The sequence below is a fragment of the Euprymna scolopes genome, unplaced genomic scaffold (genome assembly GCF_053919585.1).
Source record: "Euprymna scolopes isolate OS-2025 unplaced genomic scaffold, ASM5391958v1 sca1, whole genome shotgun sequence".
NCBI classification, from domain to species: domain Eukaryota; kingdom Metazoa; phylum Mollusca; class Cephalopoda; order Sepiida; family Sepiolidae; genus Euprymna; species Euprymna scolopes.
Window position 1 is genome coordinate 339,131 of NW_027633102.1, and position 10,000 is coordinate 349,130.

The 10,000-nt window shown below is 60.0% G+C and overlaps 2 non-coding genes and 1 pseudogene across 2 annotated transcripts in view; all 3 read left to right on the forward strand.

Annotated features, from left to right (window-relative positions):
* Positions 1-5,077: 5,077 nt before the first annotated feature.
* LOC145273396 (small subunit ribosomal RNA) lies at positions 5,078-7,449 on the forward strand (annotated as a pseudogene).
* Positions 7,450-7,845: 396 nt separating this feature from the next.
* LOC145273294 (5.8S ribosomal RNA) lies at positions 7,846-8,003 on the forward strand. The gene has a single exon (XR_013866291.1). It is a non-coding gene; the product is annotated as a 5.8S ribosomal RNA (ribosomal RNA).
* A 598-nt stretch (positions 8,004-8,601) lies between these two features.
* The window catches only part of LOC145273127 (large subunit ribosomal RNA), a 5,721-nt gene continuing 4,322 nt past the window's right edge, over positions 8,602-10,000 (forward strand). The window contains exon 1 of the ribosomal RNA XR_013866160.1: positions 8,602-10,000. This exon is cut by the window's right edge and continues 4,322 nt beyond it. This is a non-coding gene — a ribosomal RNA (large subunit ribosomal RNA).

The following is a 10,000-nucleotide window of genomic DNA, read 5'->3' on the forward strand; positions in this document are numbered from 1 at the left end:
AGGTCGGCCGGGCGCTTCCAGACGCCTACCGACACCGGTCAGGTCGGCGAGGCTCCCGGCGGCCCCGAGCGGGACCACAGGTTGCGGAAGGCGTCCAAGTGAGCGGCGGCGACGCCAGGAGGCCCCCGGGGTCGACTCCGCGGCCCCCGGGTCGGTGTGCGGGCCTCCAGAGCTCGATAAAGTAGTGGTGTCGCTAGCGGTCGAGAAGGCACTTTTCGACGCCTACTGCCACCCCCACATGGCGGTAGGCGCAAAACTGGAAAATCGCCGACCAGAAATGTCGCTTCGTATAATCGACGTTTTTTTTGACCACCATTTTCAGGTGTCGGAGGTGGGTCTGGACGAATACCAACACCATTTCTGGGGTTTCACAACCGCCCGGCTTCTCCGACATATGTTGGAAAGGAGTAGCGATCGAGCGAAGGGGGCTGTCGGTAGGCGGCCGCGGGTTGCATGTGTGCCCGGGACAGCACCCCCATCCAACTAAGGGGTGTCCCCCGGGGGCCAGGGGGACCTCGTCCAGGTCGGCCGGGCGCTTCCAGACGCCTACCGACACCGGTCAGGTCGGCGAGGCTCCCGGCGGCCCCGAGCGGGACCACAGGTTGCGGAAGGCGTCCAAGTGAGCGGCGGCGACGCCAGGAGGCCCCCGGGGTCGACTCCGCGGCCCCCGGGTCGGTGTGCGGGCCTCCAGAGCTCGATAAAGTAGTGGTGTCGCTAGCGGTCGAGAAGGCACTTTTCGACGCCTACTGCCACCCCCACATGGCGGTAGGCGCAAAACTGGAAAATCGCCGACCAGAAATGTCGCTTCGTATAATCGACGTTTTTTTTGACCACCATTTTCAGGTGTCGGAGGTGGGTCTGGACGAATACCAACACCATTTCTGGGGTTTCACAACCGCCCGGCTTCTCCGACATATGTTGGAAAGGAGTAGCGATCGAGCGAAGGGGGCTGTCGGTAGGCGGCCGCGGGTTGCATGTGTGCCCGGGACAGCACCCCCATCCAACTAAGGGGTGTCCCCCGGGGGCCAGGGGGACCTCGTCCAGGTCGGCCGGGCGCTTCCAGACGCCTACCGACACCGGTCAGGTCGGCGAGGCTCCCGGCGGCCCCGAGCGGGACCACAGGTTGCGGAAGGCGTCCAAGTGAGCGGCGGCGACGCCAGGAGGCCCCCGGGGTCGACTCCGCGGCCCCCGGGTCGGTGTGCGGGCCTCCAGAGCTCGATAAAGTAGTGGTGTCGCTAGCGGTCGAGAAGGCACTTTTCGACGCCTACTGCCACCCCCACATGGCGGTAGGCGCAAAACTGGAAAATCGCCGACCAGAAATGTCGCTTCGTATAATCGACGTTTTTTTTGACCACCATTTTCAGGTGTCGGAGGTGGGTCTGGACGAATACCAACACCATTTCTGGGGTTTCACAACCGCCCGGCTTCTCCGACATATGTTGGAAAGGAGTAGCGATCGAGCGAAGGGGGCTGTCGGTAGGCGGCCGCGGGTTGCATGTGTGCCCGGGACAGCACCCCCATCCAACTAAGGGGTGTCCCCCGGGGGCCAGGGGGACCTCGTCCAGGTCGGCCGGGCGCTTCCAGACGCCTACCGACACCGGTCAGGTCGGCGAGGCTCCCGGCGGCCCCGAGCGGGACCACAGGTTGCGGAAGGCGTCCAAGTGAGCGGCGGCGACGCCAGGAGGCCCCCGGGGTCGACTCCGCGGCCCCCGGGTCGGTGTGCGGGCCTCCAGAGCTCGATAAAGTAGTGGTGTCGCTAGCGGTCGAGAAGGCACTTTTCGACGCCTACTGCCACCCCCACATGGCGGTAGGCGCAAAACTGGAAAATCGCCGACCAGAAATGTCGCTTCGTATAATCGACGTTTTTTTTGACCACCATTTTCAGGTGTCGGAGGTGGGTCTGGACGAATACCAACACCATTTCTGGGGTTTCACAACCGCCCGGCTTCTCCGACATATGTTGGAAAGGAGTAGCGATCGAGCGAAGGGGGCTGTCGGTAGGCGGCCGCGGGTTGCATGTGTGCCCGGGACAGCACCCCCATCCAACTAAGGGGTGTCCCCCGGGGGCCAGGGGGACCTCGTCCAGGTCGGCCGGGCGCTTCCAGACGCCTACCGACACCGGTCAGGTCGGCGAGGCTCCCGGCGGCCCCGAGCGGGACCACAGGTTGCGGAAGGCGTCCAAGTGAGCGGCGGCGAGAAGCGGAGGCCCCCGGGGTCGACTCCGCGGCCCCCTTTCAGGTGTGCGGGCCCTCCAGTAGGCCTCAAGTAGTGGTGTCGCTAGCGGTCGAGAAGGCACTTTTCGACGCCTACTGCCACCCCCACATGGCGGTAGGTGTAAAATCGGAATAGACCGGACCAGGAATGTCGAGGGGGAAAAAAATGACAAAGTCCTGGTGTGCCTAGCCTACGAGAAGGCACTTTGCGACGCCTACCGACATCCCCATGTGGCAGTAGGCGTAAAACTGGAAAATCGCCGACCAGAAATGTCGCTTCGTATAATCGACGTTTTTTTTGACCACCATTTTCAGGTGTCGGAGGTGGGTCTGGACAAATACCAACACCATTTCTGGGGTTTTCCAGTTTGAAAGTTTTATAAAACATGTTCGGTAGGAAGCACACTTTGGTGTGTCGGTTCGTCGGAGCAGCGACTCTTTGCCTCGTGGTGGTCCGGAACGTCTCTACGGGCTTGTCGCAAAGGCGTCAGAAAGTGGCATCTCCGCCGCCTAGGGCTGTCACCGTTATCGCTGTCGCCGCGCTCCAACTTGTTTTGATCCGCCGCCTTCGTTCCTGCCAACCGTGCGCCCGCTCATCGTCGTTAGGTTATAATACGTGGTACGTGTGTGTGCTTCTCCGTGGACCTAGGGCTGCTCGACGTGTCGAACGATATGTTGGAACAACTAACGGCTCCTTTTCCTGGTTCCATAGTCGTCGTGGTACCCGCGTCGTCAGCCATATCTATGTCCACCATGTTTAGCCGATACGTTTGCTGCAGCTTCTGCTTCCGCCTCAGCGTTCGCCGCTCTCAGCCGCCGCTGTTGTTGCTGCCGTTCTGCCATTCAACCACTACCTGCGAATCTTTCGATGATCGGCCGAACGACCCATCGCTGTGCGACCGATAAATCCTCCGGATTAGGGAGAAACGCCGCCGCTCTCTGCCGCCGTCGAACGGAAAAACGTACATTGTAACGAACGAACGAACGAACGAACGAACGAATTAACGAACGAGCGAACAAACAAACAAAAATAGCCGCGGGGGATGCACTATGTAGATCCTGATCCCCTTGTAACCATACGTACGTTGTTCGATGCTCTCCCGTCCTGGAAGTCGCCGCAGCAAACAGGAGGATGAGCAGCAGCAGGCGCCGCCGCCGTAACCGCCGCCTGCCTGCCGCCTCCTACTCCTGTCAGCGTCCGATCTCACAGCCGTGTGAACGTTCGCTGACACCCGATTTCTTTCCGTCTGGCAAAACCTTGGACGTCCCGCTCGCGGTACACGTGCTGCAGCGACTTCTCGTCCGACAACGCATAAGCGTCGACGTCTGCCGCCGCATCTTCTGATACGTGGACGGTGATAGCGCTAGTCCCTTCTTGCGCCACCTCCACCTTTGTTAGCGCCAAAGAAGATCGATCGAGCAGTCGTGGTCGCAGTCGATTAACCCGTTTTCACCGTCCGCAGTTCCCAAGCCGCCGATCAAGTCGTTGCTCTTCTTGTTCGTTCTTCCCATACCGTCGATTTGCACGGCTGCCGGATGAGCCATCCTCTGTCCGGCGAAGCGCTCACGTCAGTGATCGATACTTGCACCGACAGTCCTCCCGCTCGCGACTCGGTGCTCGAATCGGACTCGTTCGTTTTTATCTCGATGCGATTGTGAAAAGGGGGACCGGTCGTCAATGTCGTGTGTGTCGACGATGTTGTTCGCCCGGTCCGCCGCGTTGTTGTCGTTTTTTTTTTTTTTTTTTTTCCCCTGACGTTCGCCGTCGCACGGACGAAAGGGTGAGAAAAAAAAAAAGCTCGAAAAAGCCGCCCAAAAAAATCGGACCGAGGAGCCGCTTGCGAGAACGCGCCATGTGCACGTTGTCTCTCCTCGGTTTTCCGAGCACGAACACGACGCCGGTCGGTCGGTCGGTCGGTCGACGAAGGCGACGACGAAGGTGACGGGAAAATTTACGCCGCCGCTGCCCTGGTCCAGCTCCTCCCCGATGACGGCTGTGATGTTGACGTTGACGTTGGCGACGACGACGACGACGACGGAGACGACGACGACGACGAGACGGCATCGATGGCGACCACGATGACGACGACCTCGACGAGTTCAGTCTGCACCTTGACCTCCGATGTCCGTGTGCACTGCCGTCGTGCTGTTTGTCGTTTGTCGTATGTATCGCTGTCAAGGGTGCCGTTGTCGTTGTTGTTGTCGACGTTGTTGCTTGCTCTCTCGTCTCGGTCGGTTGGTACGTTGATGACGACGACGACGACGAAGACGACGACGACGACGACGAGACGGCATCGATGGCGACCACGATGACGACGACCTCGACGATTCCAGTCTGCACCTTGACCTCCGATGTCCGTGTGCACTGCCGTCGTGCTGTTTGTCGTTTGTCGTATGTATCGCTGTCAAGGGTGCCGTTGTCGATGTTGTTGTTGTCGACGCTGTCGTCTGTTCTCTCTTCTCGGCCGGCTGTGACGTGGACGTTGACGACGACGACGACGAGACGGAATCGATGGCGACCACGATGACGACGACCTCGGCGAGTTCAGTCTGCACCTTGACCCTCGATGTCCGTGTGCACTGCCGTCGTGCTGCTTGTCGTTTGTCGTATGTATCGCTGTCAAGGGTGCCGTTGTCGTTGTTGTTGTCGACGTTGGTCGCTTTCGTTCTTTGAGTCTCGGTCCAAGTCAGGGGAGAAACAAAAAAGAGGCCATCAGCGCGGGCAGCGCGCTTCTACTGACGGCGAACCCCCTCGAAAAATAAATAAACACGTGCCCGTCGTTGTAGTTGTCTGTCTTATGTCGGTCGGTCGGTCGGTCGGTCGGTCTGTCGTTCTGTCGAAACAAAGTCCCAAATTCCAACGATACCTGGTTGATCCTGCCAGTAGTCATATGCTTGTCTCAAAGCTTAAGCCATGCAAGTGTAAGTTCACGCCACGCATTAGAACGGGCGAAACCGCGAATGGCTCAGGAACCGGACCTAATCCTCGGGACCGTATTCCTCCTCGGAGGCGATGGATAACTGTGGCAATTCTAGAGCTAATACATGTGACACAGGCCGCGATCGGTCGGCGCGCCGTCGTCGCCACGCCTCGCGCGCTGGCACCCGCGTCGGCCGTTCCGGGTCGCGGCGCTACATATTAGACTGAGACCGATGCGCGTCATTCCGTCCTCCCGTCGTCGGCGTTCCCGCTCGCGGGTCCGTTCGGTGGCGGGGCTCATAGGGCGGCGCGCTCCGCTTTGGTGACTCTGGATAACTCACTGGTCGATCGCACGAGCTTTCACGCCCGGCGACGGGTCTCTCGAGGGTCCGCCCTATCAACTGTCGACGGTCGGTTAAGTGCCTACCGTGGTTACTACGGGTAACGGGGAATCGGGGTTCGATTCCGGAGAGGGAGCATGCGAAACGGCTACCACATCCAAGGAAGGCAGCAGGCGCGCAAATTACCCACTCCCGGCACGGGGAGGTAGTGACGAAAAATAACGACGCGGGACTCTGTCGAGGCCCCGCGATCGGAATGAGTACACTTCAAATCCGTTAACGAGGACCAACCGGAGGGCAAGTCTGGTGCCAGCAGCCGCGGTAATTCCAGCTCCGGTAGCGTATATTAAAGTTGTTGCGGTTAAAAAGCTCGTAGTCCGAACTCGGGTTCGTGGTCGCGCAAGCGGCCCCGGGGCGGCGGCGCCATCGTCCGTCGTTGACTTTGGTCGTCCGTTCGCATTCCCGGCCCTTTCCGCCGGTGTCAACCGCTAGCATACCCGCCACGCGGTCCTGCCGGCGAGGTGGACGAGGAGGTCGTGATCGGGATCCGGGAAAAAAAAAAACAAGTGGTCGTCGGTTCGGTTCCGGGAGTAGTCTAACGGGGGGGTGCTACGTGTGTGTGTTTGGGTGTGTTCATTCGCATCCCCGCACTCTGACCCCCGCGCTTCTCTCCCTCTCCCTTTCCGCGCGTTCCTCTTTTTTTTTGAACCCCCCGGTCCGCTCCGAGTCCCTGCTTCGTGTCTTGTCTGCGCGCGTGTTGCGGTCGGCGGTTTCTCCTCCAAGGGTGCTCTTAACCGAGTGTCCGCGGCGGCCGGTACGTTCACTTTGAAAAAATTAGAGTGCTCAGAGCGGGCTGTTCAAGCTTGCATACGATAAGCATGGAATGATGGAAGAGGGCCTCGTCTACGTCTGTCGGTCTCCGTCTACGGCGAGGCAATGATCGAAGGGAGCGGTCGGGGCCACTCGTATTGCGACGTTAGAGGTGAAATTCTTGGATCGTCGCAAGACGAACTGCAGCGATGGCGTGTGGCAAGCACGTTTTCCTCGATCAAGAGCGAAAGTCGGAGGTTCGAAGACGATCAGATACCGTCGTAGTTCCGACCGTAAACGATGCCGACCGGCGATCCGCCGGCGTTCGCTTCCATGACCCGGCGGGTAGCCTGCGGGAAACCAGAGTTCGGTTCCGGGGGGAGTATGGTTGCAAAGCTGAAACTTAAAGGAATTGACGGAAGGGCACCACCAGGAGTGGAGCCTGCGGCTTAATTTGACTCAACACGGGAAAACTCACCCGGTCCGGACACCGGTAGGATTGACAGATCGATAGCTCTTTCTCGATTCGGTGGGTGGTGGTGCATGGCCGTTCTTAGTTGGTGGAGCGATCCGTCTGGTTGATTCCGATAACGAACGAGACTCCGGCCTGCTAACTAGTGCGCCGATGTCAGTGATTTTTACGGCGGGCTCGGCGTCCTCCGTGGCGCTCGGGTCCGGGTCGGTTTTCTCACGCACTTCTTAGAGGGACGGGTGGCAGAAAGCCACACGAGGCGGAGCGATAACAGGTCTGTGATGCCCTTAGATGTCCGGGGCCGCACGCGCGCTACACTGGAGGTATCAGCGGGGACTTCGCCCCGGCCCGAGAGGGTTGGGAAACCTCTGAACCACCTCCCGTGATAGGGATCGGGGCCTGTAACCAACCCCGTGAACGAGGAATTCCCGGTAGGCGCGGGTCAACAGCCCGCGTCGATCACGTCCCTGCCCTTTGTACACACCGCCCGTCGCTACTACCGATCGAACGGTCCGGTGAGGTCCTCGGATCTGGCCGACGACGCCGCCGGGCAGTGCGCGACGTGTCCGTCACGACACTCGTGCATCTACGCCTCGGCGTTCGATGCCTGGAGAAGACGACCGAACCCGATCGTTTAGAGGAAGTAAAAGTCGTAACAAGGTTTCCGTAGGTGAACCTGCGGAAGGATCATTACCGTTTTCCCGTTCGAGACTGGTTTGTTGTTTTCCGGCCTACCTCCTCTGTCTGTCGGTGTCAACGCCTCGAATGCGCGCAAACAAACCTATAAAAGGCGGAGCGAGAGATAGATTTGTGGTGACGCGGAGGTTTTTAAAGCCCCAGCTCTTCTTGCTTGCTTCCGCGTCTTACCACCTGTTTGTTTTTTCGCCCACCGCAAGTGATGGCCGCTTCTTCTTTGCCTTGTCGCCGCTTTATCGTTTTTTTGTTTTTTTGCAGCCGCTGTGCCACCGCCGCTAGCTAAAAACAAACTACTCGCGACATTGCAATGCCGTCACGCCTCCTCGCACAGACCTCCTCGCACACTACTAAATCTATATAAACAAAAACTAATATAAAAAAACCCAAGTGCTGAACCCTGGACGGGGGATCACTCGGCTCGTCCGTCGATGAAGAGCGCGGCCAGCCGCGAGAACTGATGCGAATTGCAGGACTCAGTGAACATCGACACCTCGAACGCACATTGCGGCCCCGAGATCCCTTGTCTCGGGGCCACGTCCGGTCGAGAGGCGGAACGTTACATGTCTTTCTCCGTTAACGAAACGACATCTTGCCGTCCCCGTGCCCGCCCGGTCCTCGGCACGGTGGTAACCGGGACGTCGCAGGAGCGAGTGACGAGGGGGAAGAAAAATAAAAAAAGAATTGACTCCTTTCAATGTCTTTTTTTTTTTTAAAACCCTCTCCGGCCTCCTCCTTCGTCTCCCGCTGGCAGACCGCGGAGTCTTTTCCCTTTTCGACCGCGTGAAGAAACACTGTGGAGGAGGAGCAGGAGGAGTCTGTCCGAAAGCAGCCGAAGGGAGAACAAAACAAAAAAAAAGCACCGACCTAACCGACTGCCGACGTAAGCGCCGCCTGCTCGTCTCGCTCTCTGCCTCATGAAGGTGTCTCTCAGCGACGCCTCGAGCAGCGCGACGAGCACGGCCGTCGCACCGTAAAAAGGTGGCCGCGTCGTAGGCAACGCAACGTCGGATGGGGAGGACCCACGCTTTTTTTTAATTGTTGGCTTCTTCATTTTCGGTCGGACGGGCGCTATATCGGCCAGCCGTCGTCACACGGAGGGTACCGATCGAGATTCCTCTCCTCCAAACACCACACTCTACTAAAAACCGCCGCCCTCGGCTCGGACGAGACGACCCGCTGAACTTAAGCATATCGCTAAGCGGAGGAAAAGAAACCAACCGGGATTCCCTTAGTAACGGCGAGTGAACCGGGAGAAGCCCAACGCCGAATCCCGTCGCAAGTTAAAGGCTTCGGGACGTGTGGCGCATGGGTCGAAGGCAGCCGTTCGTTTTCGTCTCGCATAGTTCGGAGTTCCCTCGATCGGGGCCGCCCGCGGCGGGTGCCAGGCCCATTCGGTGCGGACGGCGAGCGACGGCCTTCGATCCGAGAGTCGGGTTGCTTGGGAACGCAGCCCAAATCGGGTGGTAAGCTCCATCCAAGGCTAAATACCGGGACGAGTCCGATAGTCGACAAGTACCGTGAGGGAAAGTTGAAAAGAACTTTGGAGAGAGAGTTCAAGAGAACGTGAAACCGCCCAGGGGTAAACGGGTGGGACCGCTCACCGCGATCGCGGGGGGACTCAGTCCGGTGCTGCCTAGGCTCGAGCCCAAACTCGATGTGTGTTCTTGAAAGAGAGGCCGTCGCGGCACAGGTCGTCGTTCGTCGTGTCCGCGGGGGACTCGTTCTCCGCGGTTCCAGCTTTTGTGCCCGCGTCGCCGACGAAGGAGACGGGCCGCGTGGATAGCGGGAAGGGAAACGTGGTGACGACCGCGGCGTCGGTAGGTGGCTGCGTCGGTTGGCTGCGACGGAGGGGACTCGTCCTCTCGATCGCTGCTGCCGCCGGGCCCTAACCCGCCGCATCCGTCGCCGCCGCTTCTTCTTTCCTCCTGCTCCCTCCGCGCGCGACTCCGCTGCACCCGTCCCCTTCATCATCGCTCGGCGTAATCATGGCGCGGGCGCTTCGGCGCGACCTCCGCGCGGCCGGCACCGGACGCACTTCCCCTCCGGTCCGTCGTCGCGACCCGTTCCCGGCGTGCAGGTCGAACACGCGGGTTTTTTTCCGTAGGCGGCAGGCGTTTCATCACCCTGAAAACCCCCGTCTTCCCACCTTGTGAAGTCGGGGGCCACCGGCCGTCGGGCCCGCGAACGTAACTGCCCCTTTCTGCCGGGAACGGAGGAAATCTGACACGATCCGTTACACGTGGCGAGCCGGTCCGTTTTGATCCCGCCGGAAGTCGCGTGCGGGCGACGCACTCTGTGTGTCGCTCCTTAGGCGCCCCACCGTCTCGGGCGCGTGCGCGATGAGAGGCGGGATAGGACTGGCGCGGCCTCGCCGTCACGCACCTCGCCGACGTTTCGGGTTCTTGTCGGGGGCAACCCCGCCCGCGCCCGTTTCCGTTTCCGGAGAGGTCGCTCGGCGACGCTTTTTTACTCGAGCCGCCCGCCACCCCGGGTCAGCGACGTGCATCGGCAACCCACCCGACCCGTCTTGAAACACGGACCGAGGAGT